At 34.5% G+C, this 25,343-nt stretch overlaps 1 protein-coding gene across 1 annotated transcript in view; it reads left to right on the top strand.

Moving 5' to 3' along the window:
* CTNNA3 (catenin alpha 3) overlaps nt 1-25,343 on the top strand; it is a 1,754,201-nt gene that overhangs the window by 1,209,560 nt on the left and 519,298 nt on the right. The window lies entirely within an intron of this gene.

Raw genomic sequence — 25,343 nt, forward strand, 5'->3', positions numbered from 1 at the left:
TGATTCTTTTATCACAGAATAGAATAGCATCCCATAGGATTATGAAATTACTCTCAGAACCATAACTCTGGTTTTGATTATATTGTTATAATAGCAAAGAACTAAATACTTCTAAATCTTTTTTTTTTTATTTTCTTAAAAATTAAGCTTCATCTTATAATAAATTACATTTTGGGGAAACTGGTTGTCTCAGTTGGAGGAGCATGCAACTTGATCTCAGGGTTTTGAGTTTGAGTTCCATGCTGGGTGTAGAGATTACTTAAAGAAAATCCTTTAGGGTACCTGGATGGCTCTTTGGTTAAATGCCTGCTTTCAGCTCAGGTCATGATCCTAGGGTCTTATGATTGAGTCCCTCATTGGGCTCCCTGCTCAGAAGGGAGCCTGCTTCTCCCTTTGTCTCTGCCCCTCCCCCTCATCCATGTTCTCTCTATCTCCATCTCTCTCAAATAAATAAAATAAAAAATAAAATATTTTTTAAAATTATTTTATTAACATATAATGTATTATTTGCTCCAGGGGTACAGGTCTGTGAATCATCAGGCTTACACACTCACAGCACTCACCATATAACATACCCTCCCCAATGTCCATAACCCAACCATCCTCTCCATACCCCCCTCTCCCCAGCAACCCTCAGTTTGTTTTGTGAAATTAAGAGTCTCTTATGGTTTGTCTCTCTCCCAATCCCATCTTGTTTCATTTACTTCTTCCCTTGCCCCACAACTCCCCACTCTGCCTCTCAAATTCCTCATATCAGGGAGATCATATTATAATTATCTTTCTCTGATTGACATATTTCACTCAGCATAATACCCTCTAGTTCAAACCACGTTGTTGCAAATGGCAAGATTTTGTTTCTTTTGATGGCTGCATAGTATTCCATTATATATATACATCCTCTTTATCCATTCATCTGTTCATGGACATCTAGGTTCTTTCCATAGTTTGGCTATTGCTGACATTGCTGCTATAAACATTCAGGTGCATGTGCCCTTTCAGATTACTGTATTTGTATCTTTAGGGTAAATACCCAGTAGTGCGATTGCTGGGTCATAGGGTAGCTCTATTTTCAACTTTTTGAGGAACCTCCATACTGTTTTCAGAGTGGCTGCACCAGCTTGCATTCCCACCAACAATGTAGGAGGGTTTCCCTTTTTCCACATCCTCTACAACATCTGTCATTTCCTTTCTGGTTAATTTAAGTCATTCTGCCTGGCATGAGGTGGTATCTCATTGTGGTTTTGATTTGTATTTCCCTGATGTCGAATGATGTTGAGCACTTTTCCTGTGTCTGTTGGCCATCTGGATGTCTTCTTTGCAGAAATGTCTGTTCATGTCCTCTGCCCATTTCCTGATTAGATTATTTGTTCTTTGGGTATTGAGTTTGATAAGTTCTTTATAGATTTTGGATACTAGCTCTTTATCTGATATGTCATTTGCAAATATTTTCTCCCATTCTGTCAGTTGTCTTTTGGTTTTGTTAACTGTTTCCTTTGCTGTGCAAAAGATTTTGATCTTGATGAGGTCCCAATAGTTCATTTTTGCCCTTGCTTCCCTTGCCTTTGGCACTGTTCCTTAGGAAGAAGTTGCTGTGGCTGAGGTCGAAGAGGTTGTTGCCTGTGTTCCCCTCAAGGATTTTGATGAATTCCTTTCTCACATTGAGGTCCTTCATCCATTTTGAGTCTCTTTTCATGTGTGGTGTAAGGAAATGGTCCAGTTTCATTTTTTCTGCATATGGCTGTCCAGTTTTCCCAACGCCATTTGTTGAAGAGACTGTCTTCATTCCATTGGACATGCTTTCCTGCTTTGTCAAAGATTAGTTGACCATAGAGTTGAGGGTCTATTTCTGGGCTTTCTGTTCTGTTCTATTGATCTATATGTCTGTTTTTGTGCCAGTACCATATTGTCTTGATGATGACAGCATTGTAATAGAGCTTGAAGTCTGGAATTTTGATGCCGTGGACTTTGGCTTCCTTTTTCAACATTCCTCTGGCTATTTGAGGTCTTTCTAGTTCCATATAAATTTTAGGATTTTTTTTCCATTTCTTTGAAAAAAAAAAGATGATATTTTGATAGGGATTGCAGTAAATGTGTAGATTGCTTTAGGTAACATAGACATTTTCACAATATTTGTTCTTAAAATCCATGAGCATGGAACATTTTTCCATTTCTTTGTGTCTTCCTCAATTTCTTTCATGAGTACTTTATAGTTTTCTGAGTACAGATTTTTGCCTCTTTGGTTAGGTTTATTCCTACGTATCTTATGGTTTTGGGTGCAATTGTAAATGGGATTGACTCCTTAATTTCTCTTTCTTCTGTCTTGTTTTTGGTGTATAGAAATACAGCTGATTTCTGTGCATTGATTTTATATTCTGACACTTTACTGAATTCCTCTACAGGTTCTAGCAGATTTGGAGTGGAGTTTTCTGGGTTTGCCACATAAAGTATCGTATCATCTGCAAAGAATGATAGTTTGACTTCTTCTTTGTCAATTTGGATGCCTTTAATTTCTTTTTGTTTTCTGATTGCTGAAGCTAAGACTTCTAGTACTATGTTGAATAGCAGTGGTGATAATGGACATCCCTGCTGTGTTCCTGACCTAAGCAGAAAAGCTCTCAGTTTTTCTCCATTGAGAATGATATTTGCTGTGGGTTTTTCATAGGTGGCTTTGATGATATTGAGGTATGTGCCCTCTATTCCTACACTTTGAAGAGTTTCTATCAAGAAAAAATGCTGTACTTGTCATATGCTTTTTCAGCGTCTATTGAGAGTATCATGTGGTTCTTGTTCGTTCTTTTATTAATGCATTGTATCACATTGATTGATTTGTGGATCTTGAAACAACCTGGCAGCCCTGGAATAAATCCCACTTGGTCATGTTGAATAATCCTCTTAATGTACTGTTAGATCCTATTGGTTAGTATTTTGGTGAGAATTTTCACATCTGTGTTCATCAAGGATATTGGTCTGTAATTGTCTTTTTTGATGGGATCTTTTTCTAGTTTTTGGATCAAGGTAATGCTGGCCTCATAAAATGAGTTTGGAAGATTTCCTTCCAATTCTATTTTTTTGGAACAGTTTCCAGAGAATAGGAATTAATTCTTCTTTAAATGTTTGTAGGATTCCTCTGGGAAATCCTGGAAAAAGAGCCCAGGTTTGGCCCTGGGCTCTTGTTTTTGGGAGATTTTTGATGATTGCTTCAATATCCTTCCTGGTTATGGGTCTGTTCAGGTTTTCTCTTTCTTCCTGTTTCAGTTGTGGTAGTTTATATGTCACTAGGAATGCATCCATTTCTTCCAGACTGTCAAATTTGCTGGCATATAGTTGCTCATAATATGTACTTATAATTGTTTGTATTTCTTTGGTGTTGGTTGTGATCTCTCCTCTTTCATTCATGATTTTATTTATTTGGGTCCTTTCTCTTTTCTTTTCAATAAGTCTGGCCAGGGGTGTATCAATCTTATTAATTCTTTCAAAGAACCAGCTCCTAGTTTTGTTGATTTATTCTATTGTTTTTTTTGTTTGTTTGTTTCTATTTCATCGATTTCTGCTCTGATCTTTATTATTTCTCTTCTCCTGCTGGGTTTAGGCTTTCTTTGTTGTTCTTCCTCCATCTCCTTTAGGTGTAGGGTTAGGTTGTGTATTTGAGACCTTTCTTGTTTCTTGAGAAAGGCTTGTATTGCTATATATTTTCCTCTCAGGACTGTCTTTGCTGTGTCCCACAGATTTTGAACAGTTGTGTTTTCATTTTCATTTGTTTCCATCAGTTTTTTCAATTCTTTAATTTCCTGGTTGACCCATTCATTCTTTAGGAGGATGCTCTTTAGCCTCCATGTATTTGGGTTCTTTCCAAATTTCCTCTTGTGACTGAGTTCTAGCTTCAGAGCATTGTGGTCTGAAAATATGCAGGGAATGATCGCAATCTTTTGGTACTAGTTGAGACCTGATTTGTGACCCAGGATGTGATCTATTCTAGCGAATGTTCCATGTGCAGTAGAGAAAAATGTGTATTCTGTTGCTTTGGGATGGAATTTTCTGAATATATCTGTGATGTCCATCTGGTCCAGTGTTATTTAAGGCCTTTATTTCCTTGTTGATCTTTTGCTTGGATGATCTGCCCATTTCAGTGAGGGGGGTGTTAAAGTCCCCTACTATTATTGTATTATTGTCGATGTGTTTCTTTGACTTTGTTATTAATTGGTTTATATAGTTGGCTGCTCCCATGTTAGGGGCATAGATATTTAAAATTGTTAGCTCTTCTTGTTGGACAAACCCTTTGAGTATGATATAGTGTCCTTCCTCATCTTTTATTTTAGTCTTTGGCTTAAAATCTAATTTATGTGATATAAGGATTGCCACCCCAGCTTTCTTTTGATGTGCATTAACATGGTACATTGTTTTCCACCCCCTCACTTTAAATCTGCAGGTATCTTTGGGTCTAAAATGAGTTTCTTGTAGACAGCATATTGATTTATTTTTTTAATCCATTCTGATACCCTGTGTCTTTTGATTGGGGCATTTAGCCCATTAACATTCAGGGTAACTATTGAGAGATATGAATTTAGTGCCATTGTATTGCCTGTAAGATGACTGTTACTATATATTGTCTCTGTTCCTTTCTGGTCTACTACTTTTAGGCTCTCTCTTTGCTTAGAGGACCCCTTTCAATATTTCCTATACAAATTCTTTTAGTTTTTGTTTGTCCTAGAAGCTTTTTATCTTTCCTTCTATTTTCAGTGATAGCCTAGCTGGATACAGTATTTTTGGCTGTATGTTTTTCCCATTTAGTGCTCTGAATATATCATGCCAGTTCTTTCTGGCCTGCCAGGTCTCTGTGGATAAGTCTGCTGCCAATCTAATATTTTTACCATTGTATGTTACAGACTTTTTGTCCAGGGCTGCTTTTAGGATTTTCTCTTTGTCACTAAGACTTGTAAATTTTACTATTAGATGATGGGGCATGGACCTATTCTTATTTATTTTGAGGTGAATTCTCTGCACCTCCTGGACTTTGATTTTTGTTCCCTTTGCCATATCAGGGAAATTCTCTACAATAATTCATTCCAATATACCTTCTTCTCCCCTCTCTCTTTCTTCTTTTGGAATCCCAATTATTCTAATGTTTTGTCTTATGGTATCCCTTATCTCTCGAATTCTCCCATCGTGGTCCAGTAGTTGTTTGTCTCTTTTTTGCTCAGCTTCTTTATTCTCTGTCATTTGGTCTTCTTTATCACTAATACTCTCTTTTGCCTCATTTATCCTAGCAATAAGAGCCTCCATTTTTTATTGTACCTCATTAATAGCTTTTTAAATTTCAGCTTGGTTAGATTTTAGTTCTTTTATTTCCCCAGAAAGGGCTTTTATTTCTCCAGACAGGGTTTCTCTAATATCTTCCATGCCTTTTTGGAGCCCAGCTAGCACCTTGAGAATCGTCATTTTGAACTCTAGATTGACATATTACCAATGTCTGTATTGATTAGATCCCTAGATTTTGGTACTGCATCTTATTCTTTTTTTTGTAGTGAGTTTTTCCATCTTGTCATTTTATCCAGATAAAAATATGTGAAGGAGAGAATAAAATACCAAAAGTGTGGTAAGACCACAGAAAAATGTGTGATAACCAAATCAAAAGAGAGCCCAAATCGTGGAGAAAAGTAAGGGGGTAAAAAGAAGTTAAAAAAAAATTAAAAAAGAAAAGAAAAGAAAAAGAAAATATAGGTATTATACTGGTGAATAGAACAGAACCACCCACTTAATTTTGGGAGTACTTTGGTCTCTTAGAAGAAACTACCTCCCCAAATTTTTTTTAAAGATTTTGTTTGTTTATTTGACAGACAGATCACAAGTAGGCAGAGAGGCAGGCAGAGAGAGAGAGGGAAGCAGGCTCTCTGCTGAGCAAAGAGCCTGATTTGGGGCTCTATCCCAGGACCATGGGATCACGACCTGAGCCAAAAGGCAGAGGCTTTAACCCACTGAGCCACCCAGGCACCCCTCCCAAAATTTTAAAGGAAGGAATATGTGTGTGTGTGTGTGTGTGTGTATATCTATCTATAGATAGATATCTATCTATATCTATAGATATAGATATATATATACGCGTGTGTGTGTATATATCTATCTATAGATAGATATCTATCTATATCTATAGATATAGATATAGATATAGATATACACACACACATATATACACATATATACACAGGTGTGTGTATGTGTATATATATGTATATACACACAAAATAAGGGTAAATATAATGAAGGAATGGAATATGACTGTAAATATGAAAATTTAAAAAAAAAATCTAAAAAAGAGTTGATAAGATAAGTTGGTTGGGAAAAGAAAGTGGAGAGAATTTGCTCAGGCTGGAGACTAGAACAGAGACCTGTGCTAGATTTAGGGTATATTTTGATCTATTAGAAGAAGTGTCCCAAAATTTTTTAGAAAAAAAAAACAAAACAAAACATAAAAACACCTGTATGTATACAAAAAATAAGGTTAAATACATTGAACGATATAATATGACCATAATAATGAAGGTTTGAAAATATCTTTTTTTTAAGAAATGTATTGTTAAGGTAAACTAGTTAAAAAACGTTAAAAGAGGAAAGAAAAAAAGTTAAAAAATTAGAATTAGAAAGAAAATAAAATTTAAAAATTTTAACTTTCCAAGACTAAAGTTTCATGGGGAGAAAGCCATGAATTCCGTGCATTGCTTTCCCCTAGCTCTGGAGTTCTCCTGTTCTCCTTGATCAGTGAGCTTGGTTTTGGCTGGATGTTCTTCCTGATTTTCTGGGGGAGGGGCCTGTTATAGTGATTCTCAAATCTCTTTGCCTGAGGCAGAATTGCACTGCTCTTGCCAGGGGCCAGGCTAAGATATCTGCTTGAGTTTGGTCTCAGGAATTTTTTGTTCCCTGAACATTTTCCGTAGAGCTCTGGAGGACGGGAATGAAAATGGCAGCCTCCCAATCTCCAGCCCAGAGGAGCTGAGAGCTCGGGGGCCCCACTCCTCAGTGCGGTCTCAGAGAAAAGGGGTCAATCCCTCCCATCTCCCTGGTCTCCAGCCACGCTCTGGGCTCACTGGGCCTGTGACTGAGTGTTTCTGTCTCTGGTGTACAGCTCCATTTGGAGTCTCCAAAACTAGCAGATTCCTGCCTCTAGAGGAGGAAGTTGAATCTCTCTGGATCTGCCACTTCTGGGGTCCCTGCTCAAAGAGCGGTGGTCTGGCTGTGCCACTGATCACAGTTTAAGGTAACCCCGAGCTGAGAGCTCACTCCTTGGCTCTGTCTCTGTAGTCAACTTTCCCACTCTGATACCTAGGTGCTCTGCCACACTGAGACACCCTTGATCTTTCAGTGACCCAACGGGTCCTGAGACCACACTGTCCCTGCAAGGGCTCCACCCCTGCCTAGCTTTTGGAGCGATGTCCCTCAGTGGAGCAGACTTCTAAAAGTTCTAATTTTGTGCTCTGCTGCTTCACCATTTGCCAGGAGTCGGCCCCTCCCCTTGCAGTCTATCTTCCTGTTGCTTTGGATTCACTTCTCCACGCGTCTTACCTTTCAGAAAGTGGTTGATTTTCTGTTCCTAGAATTATTGTTCTTTTCTTTGATCTCCTGTTGAGTTTGTAGGTGTTCAGAATGGTTTGATAACCAGCTGGACTCCTGCAACCTGATGTCATTTCAGTCCACTACTCCTCCATCATCTTGTCTCTCATCTGAAAAATAAAATCTTTAAAAAAAATTAAAAAGAAAATAGAATTTTTTCCTTTTTTTTAAAGAGACTGGAATGAGATACTATTTTTTATAAAATGCATATTCATATGAATTTCTAACATCATTTTATCTTTTAAAAATTTCCCAATATAGTCATAGTGTGTCTAACTTGTGGAAGTTATTACTTTCATGGATGTATATATTCTCATCTTAAATGATAGTTCTGGAAACCTGGTGTATTTTCATGATGCATTAATGATTGAAAATGTGTGGGAATTATTTTAAAATTGTTTTATTTCCTGGGAGCTGGAAACTTTGAAAATAATAGAAAATGTATGGGTAAAAATATTAATATCCCTTGATCCCACTATCCAGAAATAACAACCACTGATATCTGATCTATTTCCATCCAAATTTACATATATATAGCTATATGTATAGCCATATATGGCTATACATATAAATTTATGTTTTTAAATAATTATGTGATGAGGTTTATAATGAATATTTGGCTGAATTTTCCCACATCATTATACATGCTTCCAAAAAAAACAAACTGCTCTTCTTTCATTAGCATTGAGGTAAATTATAATTTTAACTAGTATAAACAATGCTGTTTTAAGAATATTTTTGTCTATTTGCTGTCCTCTTAGTATAGATTTTGTGTGTATGTGTGTTGAATCAACGTCATACATTGGGACACTCTTTGGTTAATTACTAAATGCTAGATTTTATTTTTTAATTGTCTCTTTTTATTACAAAACAAAGAAACCTGCTCACACTACTCTCTGTAAAGCCAGTTTATTATAGGTATACTAATGACACAATAGGGAGACGCTCCTGAACACATAAGAGCAAGAACTATAATTGGCCTGCCCTTGCATGATTAGAGCTTTGGGAGGCCTGAGATCTGAGCAAGTCCTGCAGGTCCTTAGAGCAGGAGCTCATGCTTTTTCTTTTCCATCCTGGATTAACCTGACCTCCCAACCTTCTCAGTCTGCTACTTTTTTGTGAACAGCTTTAACACTTCAGCATGTTTTGCCTATACAAAACAGAAAACTCATATGGAAGTTCCCATCTAGACTTACTCCCCAAGCATGCCAAAGGACTTGGATAGGAATAGTCAAGATATGTGAGGAATAGTATTTTATCACTGACATTATTTAGAATTGTCAGTACAGGGTAATAATTAAAAAGTGGGTTAATATTTAATGTGCTTCATTATTGCTTTAAAATTCTCCATAGATGGCCATTCCATTATTTTCTAGACCCAGGGTGAATTTTTCCTACTTTCCTTTCCTTTGGATGTGCTAGCTGATAGCAATCTAAGGTTATTAATGATCTGTGTAGACATCTCTGGATTCTCTTGACCTTCCCTCATGGTTACATCTCAGAGCTTACATCTCAAAGCATTGTACAATACCACCTAAAGCAGAAAACAAGGTAGCTTGTTGGCTTCAAGTTATCAGGAGGAAATCTTTCCCGGGTGTCCTCCAGCTGATTTCTCTTATGTCTCATAGGTCAAAACTTATTCCTATACCTACACCTGAACCAACTGCTGGCAAAAGGAAATGGGATTTTCATGATAAGCTTGGAATGGTGATAAATGGTTAAAAATTGACTGGGGGCCAGAGAAAATGGTAGTCCTAATTTGTAGCACTTCCTTTGTAGTATTTATGAATACTGTCACATTGGCAGGTTTTAAGCTATCGATGTGATGTCACCGAAGAGATGCATAAAAAACAACTCTTATGAGTTGGTATAACAGATCTAGGAGACTACTGGGTTTAGACCAGTCATAAATCAACCTTTCTGACTAATTACTTACAATGCAAACAAAATCAGAGGTTTTATGAGCAGAAAATAATGGAAAATGGCCGTTGATTAGCAACAAAAGATGTTTACCTCAGGCAATCCTTTCTCACTTTTCTGCACTTTCACAAACTTACCTTGTATTAGTTAAACATGAGCCCTATTGATGGTTCTTATTACATCATAACCTTCAACATGTGTTTCCCCAAATAATGATATCTTTTCTCAGAATCTTCTAGCTGGCTTTATATATACATCTTTTTTAGTACTAGGCTAGATGTCGTAAGTCCAGGATCACAGGCCACCAGTAGATAGTTACTTTATTTCAGATAGCTAATCATGCTTCAAAGAGCTGTGATGGAGGCTGTCGCAATCTGGTGGCCTTTTTTTCAGGGGGTGGGTCCAGATTGTCTTAGAAAAATTGCTGATGTGATTAGCAGTGAACAACTTCTCTGATGATATTTTATAATGATCGTTCAGAGATCCTGTTTGTACTCACAGACTGCTGGTTCCTCTGCCAGGTAAAAAAACTGACAACTCAGTTCATGTTGGTGAATTACCTAGAGAATATTATGTTTCATAATTTTTATAAAATAATTTCATCTTTTTCTTCGGCTTTCAGTACTTGACAATAATACTTATTTCACTCTCTTTTTTATTTATTTATTTTTTTGTTTTCTTTTATAAGAATGAATAATAGAAATCCTGAAAAGATTCCCACTTTTCTTCTGAGTCAGTTGTGAAAATTTGGGGATTCTTAGAACATCAGCTCTCCACATTAAAATATAAACAAAACTTAAGACCTAAAATCAGTGAGAAAGGATTCTTGGACTTTAAGTGATTATTTTATTGTCATTAGCAAAGGTTGGGATTGCACTGGTAAAATGTTTCCATCATAATAATGTTTTAGAGTGTTTAGATCATCTAATATTGATGAATAAGTCTTGAAGTAATACCAAATGTCTTTTATTTAACTATTACTTTTCCCAATATAGAAATATTGTTGATGATTTTTAAACTGTATGCTTATATAATCACCAAACTTCTCATGATATACAGAAGTGAAAATACCAATTTTTAGAAGACATTTTTGCATTATTTTGTTTCATCGTGTGCATAGAAAACTCTGAACATAAGTATAATCAGTTTTTTTTGAAAACCATAGGAAATATAGCCACTTCATCAATGTATTGTTACTTAAAATTTTTATATGTAAAGATAAAATGAAACAGCGAACCAAGACCCACCTTTAAAATCAAAGGAATGTTTGGGAGACTACATTCTCTGACAGTCAGTTGTCCAAAAGAGGCTCTTTTCAGTTTAATGTTTTTTATGTAATAATTCCAGTATCATCTTGCAGGTAATCAGAAAAAAAAATTAAATGCATAAGTCTCCAACTTTTTGTCTCATCATTGACTATAGGACTTATCCCCACAGCATTCACTGTTCTTGGTTTTTGTTTGTGTGTGGTTTTTTTTGTTTGTTTTGTTTTTTTTTTTTTTTTTTTTAGATCCTTCTCTGAAAATATGTGTAACAGAACACTTGTCAGAAAGTTGCTGGACTGAAAGATTCTTTGACCACATTGAGGTCTGTCTTTCATATAGACAGAAGATGTTCCTATGTGATGAGATTTGTGAAACTCTGTCTTTCCAGCCTGCCAACATGCCTGAAATCCCCAATATTAGTTATATACATGGGAAAATAAAAAGTTTAAGGTCTCCATTTAAGATGCAAATTTGGGAGAGAAAGCATTAACACTTGCCTCAATTTTTTAAATCATTGAATTAATTGACTCGTAGTGAATTATAACCCAAGGAACTAAGTTCAAAAGAAGTAAACTTTGTTAGAAGAGGAACTGACTTGGACCATATGAACTATTCAACAAATCCAAAGAACTGAGTAAATGTGAAAGTTTGTGAACGTATGAACTTTCTTTCATTTATTCATTCATTCCTTAAATATTACATAATGTGAAGTGCTAAACCCTACAAAATGTACTTGAGGTTAAAAAAAGAGTTAAAAGTTAGCAGGAGAGATAACTTGCAAGAAAGCTGTGATGATGGGGATTGTTGGAGGGAAGTGACCACATGAGGAATGGAGTAAGCCACTGACAATGGTTTGGAATTTTCTAAAAGAAAGATTGACTACTTATTGATTAGAATTAGTTCAATTGTTCCCTTATCATAAAAGGTTTTCTCATTTTAGAGATAATATCATAGTGACTTTCAGTGAAGTATGGTATTGAAGGATGCTTAGAGATCTCTTTTACTCCATGTTCTAAATTTCTAATAGATCCACTTTTCTCCGTATCCACTCTTCTCACCTCTCCGTTCAAGCCTCTCTCTCTTACCTGAATTACCATATAATTTTCTAGTTGAAACTCCTGCTTCCAGAGCTTGGCTTGAAGGCTTTCAATAGGTATTTGCTGAATGAATAAATCTATTTATTTCCCTTTTTAATTCTGTGCAAGATTAATTTGAGGAGGTACATGGCTTCTGCTTTGAATAAATGTGTTCATCTTTGGGAGAAATAGTTTAAGAAACCTCTAAATTATGAAAAATAACTTTAAGCATTAATCATCACAATGTTCTGTGACCTTGACTTAGTCACACAAAGGTAACTCTGATGCTATCCTCAAAAAATGTACTAACAAAAGCCTCCATTCATGACATTGTGGTAAACATGATCTTTGCTTCTAAAAAGTTTTATCTGAATCATTTGACAAAGAAAAATGAAAACAAGTAGACTTACAATTTTCTTTCAAAATTAATACAAAATAAACACACAATATTAGCAAGATCAAAGTGTTAAATCAATTACACATAAACTGAGCACTATTAATATTTGATATAATGGTTATGGAATAGGTGCTGAGAATAAAGAATGACCAATATAGTACATAGCTATGCAAGGTAAGTTATATAATATAATGATAACCAATCTATTATGATACATTCATTTATATATATCTTTTCAATATATACCTATTTGAAATTTTCGTTGATTAGAGGGATCAAGACATGATATGTTTCAATAAGATATGTTCTTTTAAAATTGGGATTTGAAATCATATTCTGAAAAAATGGATTTTGATAAAAATATATTGAATATCAATTATGTGCAAGACATAAGTTGGGAAGGGGAGGAAGATGGAATGAAGGAAGACACAAGGTTTTTGTGAACACACAATCTAGTATATACAAATTAGATTCCAAAGGATTTTAACTGTCACATTAACAAGATGCTATGCAGTTAATCCTGCTGGAATGTCAGAGTACTGAGGGAAGTATTTTTAAGTATATGGTGGTGTTTGGACTGAATTTTTAAATTTAATCTTGAAGAAATTGGAATGGCATTCCAGAAAAAGAGAAAAGTGTGTGAAAGTACATGGTAGCTTTGAGGAAGGGCAAGTTGACCAGCACTAGAGGAACAGAGGGTACATCTGGTTTGGTACTGGGCTGACGAAGACAATAGGTGATATTATATAAAACCCTAAACATTTGAGGAAGATGCAGGTCATGTAAAATATTAACTAGTAGTGTCACAGACTACATCAGTTTTTCAGAACACTAACTCTGGAAACCGCATTTACAGAATTAGGTAGTATAGAGCTAAATAATGATTTAATTGTTCTTAGAAGTGAAAATAAAGTAAACACAATATAAAGCAGGTGTTCCCTTATTTTCTCCACCTCACTTCCAAGAAATTAAAATTTTTAAGACTGACACATCCAAGATGTTATAATAGAAAGGTGAGGTGAGAGCCAATTTAATGACTTAAACGTAGCTCAGTCTGAATAACTCAGGTGCCCATTTGCCAAGGAAAAACTCTCTTCTTCATCTGGATAATCCAGTGACGACTTGCAGCCAGGATGTTCTATTGCATTGGTTAAAATCAAGAGACAATGTGACTGTAAGATTTTTTCCTCTGGGTCCTTTCTGATTACATTTTCATATGATGCTATATGCCTCAGTGATCGCTGTGGACACTGTGGGGAAATCATACAGCTTTACATAAGTCATGGAAAGACAGGGAGAAAGCATACTTTCAAAAATGATTGAATAGGCTCTCCCAAAGGAATCCATTATTGCTCTATTGATCATTAGGTTTTGAATAACTGCCTATATACACGACTAAAGAATAGTTTGGGCATGTGAACGGGAATTTATCATGCATCATTCCATGTACTCACAGGCAAGTTCACTCAAGATGCTCTTGTTTGAATGAACAATAGATATCCTGCAGTACTATTGTTTGAATATTATGAATTCAATTTTTAGAAAAGCCATAATTAGAAGTCCTCTTTTAAACTTGTTAAAATCAGATTTGAAAATTTTTATTAGAGCTTTAAGGTAGAGCTGGAGACTCATCAATAATCTTACCAATGAAATAAATAACACTAAGGGCTTGGATCTTAGACACATTTATAAAGGTAATAAATATTTCCTGAATTCTGAAGATACCCTAGCTATGTATGTATTTACACAGGCTATGAATGACAAAAATAGACCTTTAATGAAGAATTTTTAAAAATATTGCCTCAGTGAATGTATGTGCACTATTAGTTACCATATTGTTTGTAATAGGCAACAAATTTCAGAAAGTTTCAACAAAAACAGCATCAAAGTGATTATCAGAATTCCATTTGTATTTAGTTATTTCTGGGCAGTGTCTCAACTGTAAGCACACACATTTAGTAAGTGTAATTTGGATAAATAAAAATCCTTAATATGGTTAATTCTGTGGGAAATTTTATACATTAGGTGAGGGATGAGAAGAAAAGTTTCTCCTTGCCATATAATACTCCCCCACCAACTTGTAATTCTAAGATGTGCTCCTGAGCATTCTGAAAGACTGACGTCTCCAGCTAGAGATGAAGAGGTTTTAAATAGGAAAAGCAGGATGCTCCTTACCTACATTTTCTCCAAAGATAGGAGAAATGGAAAAAGCATGCCTCCTGCTAGATACAAGATCTGAAAGTAGGAAGTGATATATTTGAGCTTGCAAGTTTGTGTTGGCATAGTTTTAAGGACTTGAACAGCATCCTGGAGAATCATAACAAAACAGTAAAAACCTCTGCTTACAGAGTGGCTCCAGAGCTTGTGCTCTGAACAGTTTATATATATTTGAGGAATACAGCTAAGGATTACATTCTAACAAAGCATATATCATTCCTACTAATATTTCACCACTAAAGGAAATCTTACAGATGACACATCAAGACAATGGACCATATTCCTAGAATCCATGGGAAACACAAGAAAAGAAGAGTTTGGATGGGGTTAAGTGTACTTAAGACTGATGATTTTGTCATTTCCCACCAAATCTATGATATTTGAGAAATAATTTCTACTCACCAAATGCCCTTCTCTGAAATGTTAATAATTATATTATTTTGCCATGGTTTGAACATTGGTGAGCTCCCAGATTCCTATGTTGAAACCCTAGTGTTCTATGTGAAAGTATTAGAAGGCAGGGCTTTTGGGTGGTACTTAGGTCAGGATCTTGTGAAGGGGATTAATGTTTTCATGAAGGAGACCCTACAGAGATCCCTTGTCCCTTCCACTCAGTGAGAATGTAGAGAGAAGTCACTGGATGTGAACCAGGAAGAGGGATCTTACCAGGATCCAGTCTTGCTGGTACCTTGATCTTGGACCTCCCAGTCTTTACTACAGTGAGAAATAAATTTCAGTTGTTTATAAACTACCTACGCTGTATTATTTTGTTAGATCAGGATGCATTGGCTGAAATACATTTTTTTTTTCATTTATATAACAAATATGTACTGAGCATCTACTAGGTGATGAGATTGTTTTAAATCCTGGAGATAGAACTATCAATATAACAGACAAAACTCCCTACAATCTTAGAACTCACATTTTCACATGGTTGGAAGGATTGAATAAAATAATATATTTAAAATGCTTTGAAGAGTGATTAGAATATAGTAAGTGGCCCAGTAAAAGATAGACATTATTACTAGCATCACTGGCAGGCCATTGCTAAAAGTTAAAACAGGAATGATAAAGATAAACCTCTTTAAAGGAGCTACTTTGTTAAACTATCCCAAAAGTTAGTACATTATAGTTAATCAAAGTAACTTAAGAATTATCTTGCAAACTATGTTGTAGAGCTGTCACATGTCAAGACAGTAAAAAATGTATATGATTTAATGACCAATATTGATGAGATGTAGTAAAAAGAGAACTCTTACACACTGCTTCTGGGAAGCACTATGTAGTACCTGGACTATTTTGCCACAACTATATATATATTCATACATATATGAATATATTAATACATATTCATATATATATATGAGACTTGTGCACATATTCATAAAAAATTTGTACAAGTATGATCATTATGTATATTTTTTTAATAGTGGAAGTTTGAAATAATATAAATGCCCATCGGTAGGAGAATGAATAAATAGCAGCAAACACAGTAGTTAAAATAAACTTATTTCATATGTTAATGGAACAGATTTTTAAAAGCAGTATTGAGCAAATTAGCAAGTTTTAGAGCAATGGGAACAGTAGGGTGCCATAAATGCCACACATAGCAAATGCAAAAAAGTGATTTACTCTGGAGAAGAAGGGGTTGGAAAGGACTGAGAAAGAGTACATGTGGGACTTAGACTGTAATATTTTATTCTTTAAAAGTAATATCAGAACAAAATCTCATGAAAAAATAGTGTCCATTATTATTGAAGCACATACCTTAGTTTCTGTATTTTATTATGGTTTCTCCTTCTCTTGAACTTTTATAATAAAGGAGTTAGGGGAGAAGTAAATGTCAAGTTGCAAAGACAGGCAATGTGGTTGATTGTGTGACTGGAGTAACCCAAATATCTTCCCAGGTGACCCAGTCAGTGCCTCTAATGCACCAAATAATGGAGATCATCCAGTATTCTTGAACTTGATTGTGAATCTCAGTAATACAGTCTAAGAAAATGTTTTGTGAAGATGAACCTAAACCTTTATCACTCAGGGTCAGATTCTGATGGAATGATATTTTGTGAGATCTTATATCACTTTTTACCCTTGTTTTGTGGGTGAGGGTATCAAAATGATGGCTAGATTTTTAAAAATTATGAAATATTTCAAGAATTGCTAAAGACTAGAGTGTGTAGAATAATAAACAATGTAATCTAACCATGAAGCTTCACCAAACCTTAACTTTTGTCATACTTATTATTACGTGTAAGATTCAAGACCCTTGTATACCCTTTCCTAGGATTTTATAATCACCCTTGACTAAGGAGCTTTGATGAAAGCTCTTGCCTCTTGATAATCAGGTCTGCATGACAGACATTTTCCTTCTGTTGGATTAGATCTAAAGCATCAAAATAATCAGAACCTGTTTTAGGGAATAGAATCTTCTTTGGGTACATGAAAACTCAAATCTAAAGCTGAAAAGTATCTAATAGCGGCTTGACAGCATTATTTAAGTGACATTTTTATGCTACCATCCTTATGGCAATTGTGTTAGTAAATAACGAAGAAATGAATGTCTTTGAAACAAGCACCCAACACAAACTTTGGTGTTGACAAATTAATCATTTATTGCATCAGTCAACAAAAATTTATTGACAATTTCTATTTACCTTAGAGATACAATGGTGAATAAGACCCATGGGAATTATTTGTAAGGGATCTATACTCTAATGGAGAAAAGAATCCCTCAGATGCCAATTATAACATAGTAAAATAGCTTCTGTTGGGAAACACCAGGGCTGTCTTTCTATCAGCAAAAGAATTGTGTGACAGCCAGTCTTTGAAGCCTCCTCACTTTAAAATTTTTACTTGATTTTGATTATTCTTTCATATATTGGCATTTAATAGCTCACTATAGGGACCTACAGAATTTAATTCAAAGAAGGGTCAAAGCAAAATCCATGTTTAGTATAATGTTATCTTATTCATCTCTGTAATAATTATGGTTGTAAAGCAATCAATTTTCAATCTGTTTTTTCATAATAATTTTAAAATGTATAATTAGCAAGATTTACAAATGACTTAATCATTTAAATCCATTTATAATTTTGTATGTTTTTATTTTCTTTCTACACCATTGATTTCCTTATAGAGAATCAGCTGCTTTGAAATTTCAGGTTTTCATAACACAAGTATCTGTTAAATGATAATTTTAGAATTTGACTATTAAAAATCTAAACCAAAAAAGGATATACTTGAAACTGCCAAAAATCTAACACTTAATTGTAATATACTGATTTTAAAATATCCAGTGCCATCCACGCTAACTGCCATGCAACTTTCCGTAGTCTTTTCAGTGTAGTTTATTTTAGGACATTTCAGATGTAGGTGAAATGCAGGGTTTTTGTTTGTTTGTTTTTTATAGAGTTCTAATAGTATAGGTGGAAATAAGTCATGGGAAGAATGAAAAATGGGCTTTTTTGTGTATCTCAATAATTCAATATATATTAGAGACATTTAAATTCCCATGATATCATTTTTTGAAATTTTTAAAAAGATTTTATTTATTTATTTGTCAGAGAAAGAGAGCAAGCACAAGCAGGGTGAGCTGTAGGCAGAGGGAAAAGAAGGCTCCCCGCTGAGCAGGAAGCCTGATGCAGGACTTGATCCCAGGACCCTTTGACCTGAGCCAAAGGCAGACAGACCCCCATGGCATCATTTAATATCTTCTTGCAAGTTTGCATTCACCATTTTGATCGTGATTTATGTACTTTATGTTTCCATAATAAATTGTGTATAAATCCTCTTCACCTAATTACATGTGAAATTTCATGAAAACAGAGATATCCAGTCTTGTAACTTTACTCTTTCTTTTGTGAACTGGGTTATCACCTCTAGTTATTTAAAACTGTATAAGTTGTTTATGATCAGTACATTTTCAGGTAATATATTTAAAGTATAAAAACCAGCTAAGGAACAAAGGAGACTTACTCTAAATTATAGATCAGTTCTATATAGATCTGTTCTATCATATTTAGCCAAAAATATATGTGGTATCTACATTAAAAGTACTTCATTAATGCATGATATATAGTTACACTGTCACAATATAAATAAATGAATTCATAATTTTTCTACATCAATATTTATATGGTTCTAATAGCTCTTTTATAGCATATGTGTATTTACTTTGGTGCATGACATTTTTAATCTTTTTTCTTTTAAGAAATGCTACTATTAATATGTGTGGAAACATTTATCTCAGGAACTCTAAGAGTTTTATAAATAGATCCTCATTTATTGTTCTACCTAGAAAGAATTTTGCTAGGATAATCATGTTTAATATACAGGGGCCTGTCACAAAGAACTCCTGAATTGCTCAAATTCTCTATGACCATAAATAGGAATGATGTTACTTTTAACTACTCTCTAAAATAAAGGGTGTGTAGAATCACCTCTTTTTCAGAGAAACCTATTATCCCTTATTAAAAATTAGTTTTCCTCTCAAGTTAGTTTTTGCCCATTTTTTAATGTTTTTGTCAAAATATGGAAGTCATGTTTAAACCATAATTCCGGGTTTTTCTATCTTGAACTTTCTTGAATCAGAGAGAAAGATATACCTAACTCTTAAGTCTACCTTTTGATTTGTTTTTCATTCAGCTTTTGAGTCAAATAATTAACAAAAGCTCAAATCTCTTCTTCTCTAAGTCATTGGTTGCCCATGAGGGCACAGCTGAACAATTTTGGAGATCATACAGCTAAACAAATATTCCTTTGAGCTAGATTAAATATGGTTTGAGTGGGAAAATGAGACTCTTCTTTTTTATCAGAAGTTAGTGAGATTCTGGAGGAGAAATTAAATGTGAAAAATATCCAAAGCAATTAAAAAACACTCAATTAAACACAATTAAAAAACAGATTAGTAAAGATGAAGTCAAAGAACGAGAAGCAACCAAACACAGTGGATGTGTGTTGATCATTAGGTTTCACTTCACTGCAGAGCTTTACACAACGTTGGGTGTACTGCAGATACTTAAAAAAACATTTGTTTAATTAAATTTTTTTTACTTAATAAGCTCTCATTTGATTTCTACAGGAGTAACCTTCAAGTAATTGAGGGTAGATTTACTTTTTACATTTCAGAACCTCCTAATGCAGGCTTTAGGGCAAAGCCAGAATGTATATGTAGCATAACTATTCCAGGCAACTGCAAAAACTAAGCATAGCTATGCAAAGTGATTTTCTTGTTGGTATAATAATGCTGTTTCCAAATCAAGGCTTCGCCTAGCTGCGTAATTGCACAGAGTGATCATTGTGCACCTTTCACCAATGTAAAAGATTAAGCTCATTTACCACAGTGCTAAAGGTGTATGTTCCAAGATCTTTATTTCCTAATGTAAAACACGATGTGTTTTAATTTTGATTTTGTAATTCACTAAACTTAATTTTTTTCTGCCTAATTAGGCATTAACAAGTGGTATGAAATGTAGGCTATGTATGTATTTCAAACATTTTATGACATGTACCTAAATGATCGTCTTGACAGTAGAGGAGAAAACTTTAAGGTGCCTTTGGAAAAATATCTCTGAACAAAATAAAAACCTTGTTTTTGTCACATTTTAAATGTCATCTGGCTGAGTGCTATTGAATTGTCAGAATTTTAAGTAGTAAGTAAAAATTCAGTTTATCCGCCAGTGACATATGTAAGAAGTTATAAGGAAGCACACATTTACTGTGATTGCACTGAAAGTTCAGTATTTTTCCCCTCTGAAAATAAAAAAGCGTATTTTGTGTAGATTCCTTACTATTCTCTTGTACTTTTTAAATAAAATCAATTAAAATTGAGAAGATGTTGTTGTCAGAAATATGATTTACTTAGCAAACAGGACTAAGAATAATGTGTTGGGCAGCTAAGTGTAGGTCAGACTCACAATAAAATATCACAAATCTACCTTTTTTTAAAAATTCAGACAATGACAGTTTATTACAGGCAAGAATTTAAAATACTGTTGTATCACATAAATTTGGGAACTGACCCTCAGAACAAAAATCTATGGGCACAGTTTTTTGATTTATATATTTCCTACAAGGATAACATGGTCGCTCTCGGACTTTTATTATCCATATCTTCTGGTTTACTATTGGTACGATTCAATTCCCTCCCTATTCTATTTCTTTTAAAAAATGCCCACAAGTGCAAATTGTTAGAAGATGGTGGAGAATTGTGTAATTTATCTTGTTCTTGGCCTGTGATGTATTTTACATGTAAAAACTGAAGAAAATAAGATTTTGTATTGCTGACGTGCTATTAGCAACCAAATGACCTTTATCATCTTAAATACATAATATGCCATGTCAATCAGAGTAAGGTTTGATTATTGAAAGATAAATTAGTCCTATACAGTGCTTGCTCCAGTTAAGCCTTTTTCTGCCCTTTTCACCATATTCATCTCAATCTGCTTAAATCCTATCCTCAGAACACCACTTTATCCTTTAAACCTTTCTTTCTCCTTTAAACCTTTCTATGCTCTCTCATAATCTTGGATTTGTACTAAAACTTTTATCACTTTCTGCCTTATATTGTAGTTACTTTTATGTATTCTTGTTCTCTATTATTTGGAAGTCCTGGAGGGCTATTGTTATTGGGTGAACTGTGTCCTCCCAAGTTTATGTGTTGAAACCATAACGCTCAGTACCTCAGAATGTGACTGCATATAGAAATAGGGTCATTAGAGAAGTAAGTAAGTTAAAATAAGATCATTAGAGTGAGCCCTAATCTTAATATGAATGGTTTCCTTATTAAAAAAGGAAAGTAGTACACAAGACAGGTACAGAGGGAGAATATGTGAAGACACAGAGAGAAGCCAGCTATCTGCAAGCCACAGAGAGAGGCTTCAGAAGAAACAAACACTATCAACAAACCCTTTGATCTGAGGCTTCTAGCTTCCAGAACTGTGGAAAAATAAAGTTTTGTTGTTTAAGCCACACCAGTCTCAGGTGTTTTGTTATGGCTGCCCCAACAAACTAATATAGCTATTATTCATCTTTGTTACTGGACCACTTAGCACAGCACCTTGTACCCAATAGTATCTTAACAAAACTCATTCAATTGATTTCCTACACAGTTTATTCACTATAAACTAAAGTTTTATTTCAGTGAAGTTGAGGAGCATAAGACAATTCCCTCTTTGATCCTTAGCATTGAAGAAATAAATGGCAACATGCTTCAATGATCCAGCCTTCCCTTACGACATTTTTCTCTATTGTCTTCAAGACTGAATTGAAGATTTATTTATTTATTAGAAAGAGAGAGAGAGAGAGAGAGAGAGAGAGAGAAAGCAGGGGGGAGGAGCAGAGTGAGAGGGAAAAAGAAACCCAAGCTGACTCCACACTGAGTGCAGAGCCCAACAAAGGACTCCATCTCAGGACTCTGAGATAATGACCTGAGGCAAAACTAAGAGTCAGAAACTTCACTGACTGCACCCCCAGGTACCCCAAGGTTGAATTAGTTTTTGACAGTACTGTACCTCTGAAATTCTGTGAGAATTTGATTTATCCAATGGTTTACTTAACTGAATTCTGATATGGATCATATTATAACAGTTATACTTTTGTTTCTTAACTATTACAGTAATAAAATAGTAATTATGACATTAAATCAAAGTGGAAATTACTTCCTGGTCATAATTCAAATGTAGCTTTATTAGTATATTTTTATTTTATTTTGAATACTACATAGTTAAATAACTTACTTTTGACATCAATTAATTCACCAGATTATTCCATGGAATTAAAAAACATCAAATTTCATTTTTTTGTATTAGTATGATTTCACAGTAGATATGGTGATAGTAAAAACTCTTTCCCTAGGATTTTAGGATTTAGGTTTAGGATATATGACCTATATGGCTTAAGTAACTGTCCAATTAGGACATTAGAGGGGGAATGTGAAAATGATATATAGAGGGAAATAAAGGGAAAAAAATAAATTTATTTATTTATTTTTTTTTTTTATCATCACTCAGTGCTATGTAGTTGGTAGGAAATTTCCATAGATTTCTGTCATTACTGCCTGGTGTAAATAGTTTTTATACATTATCTAAACAAAATCACTTCCAGTGTATTGTTTCCTTTCCTTCTACAGTAAAGTTTGGCTGAATTTCCCAAATACATTGGTGCTTTTATATCCTGTTAATGATTAGTGAGGTGTAAGGGATCCCAACTGTGTCATTAATTATTACATTGATCTCTGTATCTCCAGATATTAATGAAATATTATGTAAAAAATAGCTTGTTTTTCTCTTTAACCATTGTCCCTTTAATGTGCCATTAATCTATCAAATTGAAGTCTATATCATGGCTTTTAAAAATACATTCTAATAACAACTTTCCTCATACTCATTATCTTATTCTTGATAAAGTTTGGTTTCTTTTTTATCCCGGTGGAAAGTGATCCTCAAATGTGAATGTTAAGGTCATAGGGTGGATAAATAACTCTGAGAGCTTATGGGAATTACTCAGTAATAATTTAATCCTTCTGCATGCATATTCTATGTTATAGTGATCAATATGTTAATACACTGAAAAATAGACACATTTTAACTGGAAGTTGATGGGGTATAATGTGGCAAATATTTATTACAGATTGTTGGGTTGGTGATACAGCTTAGAATGTGGGCACCACTCATACTTTCTCCTCTGCTTTTGTCATCCAGCACTCACCTTGCAGGGGGAATGACTGTTTATCATGCATCCTCTGTCACTTAACAGTTTGGTGGATTTGGGCAGATTGCTTAATATCTTTTTTCCCTTATTCTGTAAAATCAGAGTAATACTTCCTACCTGACAGGATAATATTTGAAGTTAAATAGACAGTCATTGTGAAAGTGCATAGCAGAATGACTGTGGCATACAATCCTCTCAACAATATTGGGTGACTCTAAATCCAAGTTACTAAAAATGAATGTCTTCAGCCTTCCTCCTTTCTGTTGTTAGGAGTTATTACATTTCCTATTTCTTAACCTTCCAATATCTTAACAATCTCTGTGTCTTATAGGATAATTTATTTTCTTCCATCTCCTTCTTCATTGATCTTAAGAGTTTGGGAAGATATTACTCTAGGTGGCCTATTACCCAATGGCATACTTTGTTAATTTCAATATAAGTCATAGAAATAAGCTTGTGACTATTTTAAGAACAAATAGAAGAATGATGAACCATAATTTTAAAAGGAGATTTATGGTATTGGAATTTTTAGTGTGTTTCCTACTGTCTCTGGAAGTGTTCAGAATGCATAACCAATGTGTAATACGCTGAATGCTACCTGGCAGTATCTGCTTCATACTGCTTTATTGTCTAGGTGGTTAATTGGAACTTGCTTTTCTTTTGTCATTTTTAAAATGCTGGTGTGTGTGTGTGTGTGTGTGTGTGTGTGTGTGTTAAGATTTATTGATTTATTTAGTTGACAGAGAGAAGGAGAGAGAGCATAAACAGAGGGAGTGGCAGAGGGGTGAGGGAAGCAGTCTCCCAGCTGTGCAGGGAGCCCAGTGCTGAGCTCGATCCCCAGACCCATCCCTGGGATCATGACCTGAGCTGAAGGCAGATGCTTAACCGACTGAGCCATCCAGGCACCCCTTAAATGCTGTTTTTATTTGATATCTAGAGAGGCTAGTAGGCAATGTATTATGTGTCCAGCTTTCTGTGGAAGAACTTCTCACATTAATAATAGTGTAGTATTTGTAGCCAAATCCAAGAAAAAAAATGTAGAAGTGCCAGGCAGATTTGAAAATTCATGAACACTGAGATTTCCAAAGAAATTAAAGGACAAGGAAATACAAACTAGTACCTTCTTAACCTTTTGAGCATATTAGTTGGGGAGAGAAGATGGATAAAGGTTTAGAAGGGTTTTTACAGCTCTTATGGTTTTAGATGGCTATTAATTGTTCTTGCTGTTCCTGCATTGCCTTTGTTGCAAATCATTCATCTCTTTGGTCTGTCTTTCACTGTGGTTTCACAAAAGAACTGAAACTGACATTATAAAACTATTTTATATAGTACAGCACACCGAATTATTATTAATTGCAGGAGAAAGCATGCTTTGGTTAGAACATTAGTTTTCTGTCTTATAATTATGTCACCATTGATCTTTTAATTGTTCCAAATGAATATTTTGTCTTCTTGCCTTATTCCTGTTTCCCCATTCTTTGTAAATTTGACCTGGCAATTAGTAATATTCTCACTATATCCCCTGAAGCATTATCTGTGCTTTTCAGTTTAATTTGGTATGCTCATAGTTTTCAATTCCTTTTTTTCAACACAAGTCATAAAATCCCATTTTTCATATCAAAGGAGAATAACTTATAACAGTCAATAGATCATTTATACAGAAAATCAATAAGGAAACATCAGCATTAAATGACATGTTAGAATATACTTAGCAGGGGCATGTGGATGGCTCAACTTGAACTTGAGTTCATGTCCCCATGTTGAGCTCCATGCTGGGCCATGTACTTACTTAAAAAAATAATAATAATAATAGTAATAAACAACTTAGCAAATATTTATAGTACATTCCAACCAAAAGCAACAGAATTAGCATGATCATATGTTAGTCCACAAAACAAATCTTAATAAATGTAAGAGGGTTAAAATCATATCAAGCATCTTTCCTGACCACAATAATATGAAACAAGAAATTAATGACACAAAGACAACTGAAAAATCTACAAATATGTGGAGATTAAATAACACACTAGTAAATAACTAATGGGTAAAAGAAGAAATTAAAGAGAAATCCAAAAAGATTTTGAGGCAAATTAAAATGGAAATATAACATGCTAAAGTTTATTTGACAACAAAATTTTTTAAGAAGGAAGTTCATAG

This window comes from Martes martes, assembly GCF_963455335.1.
Source record: "Martes martes genome assembly, chromosome: 14".
Lineage (NCBI taxonomy): Eukaryota > Metazoa > Chordata > Mammalia > Carnivora > Mustelidae > Martes > Martes martes.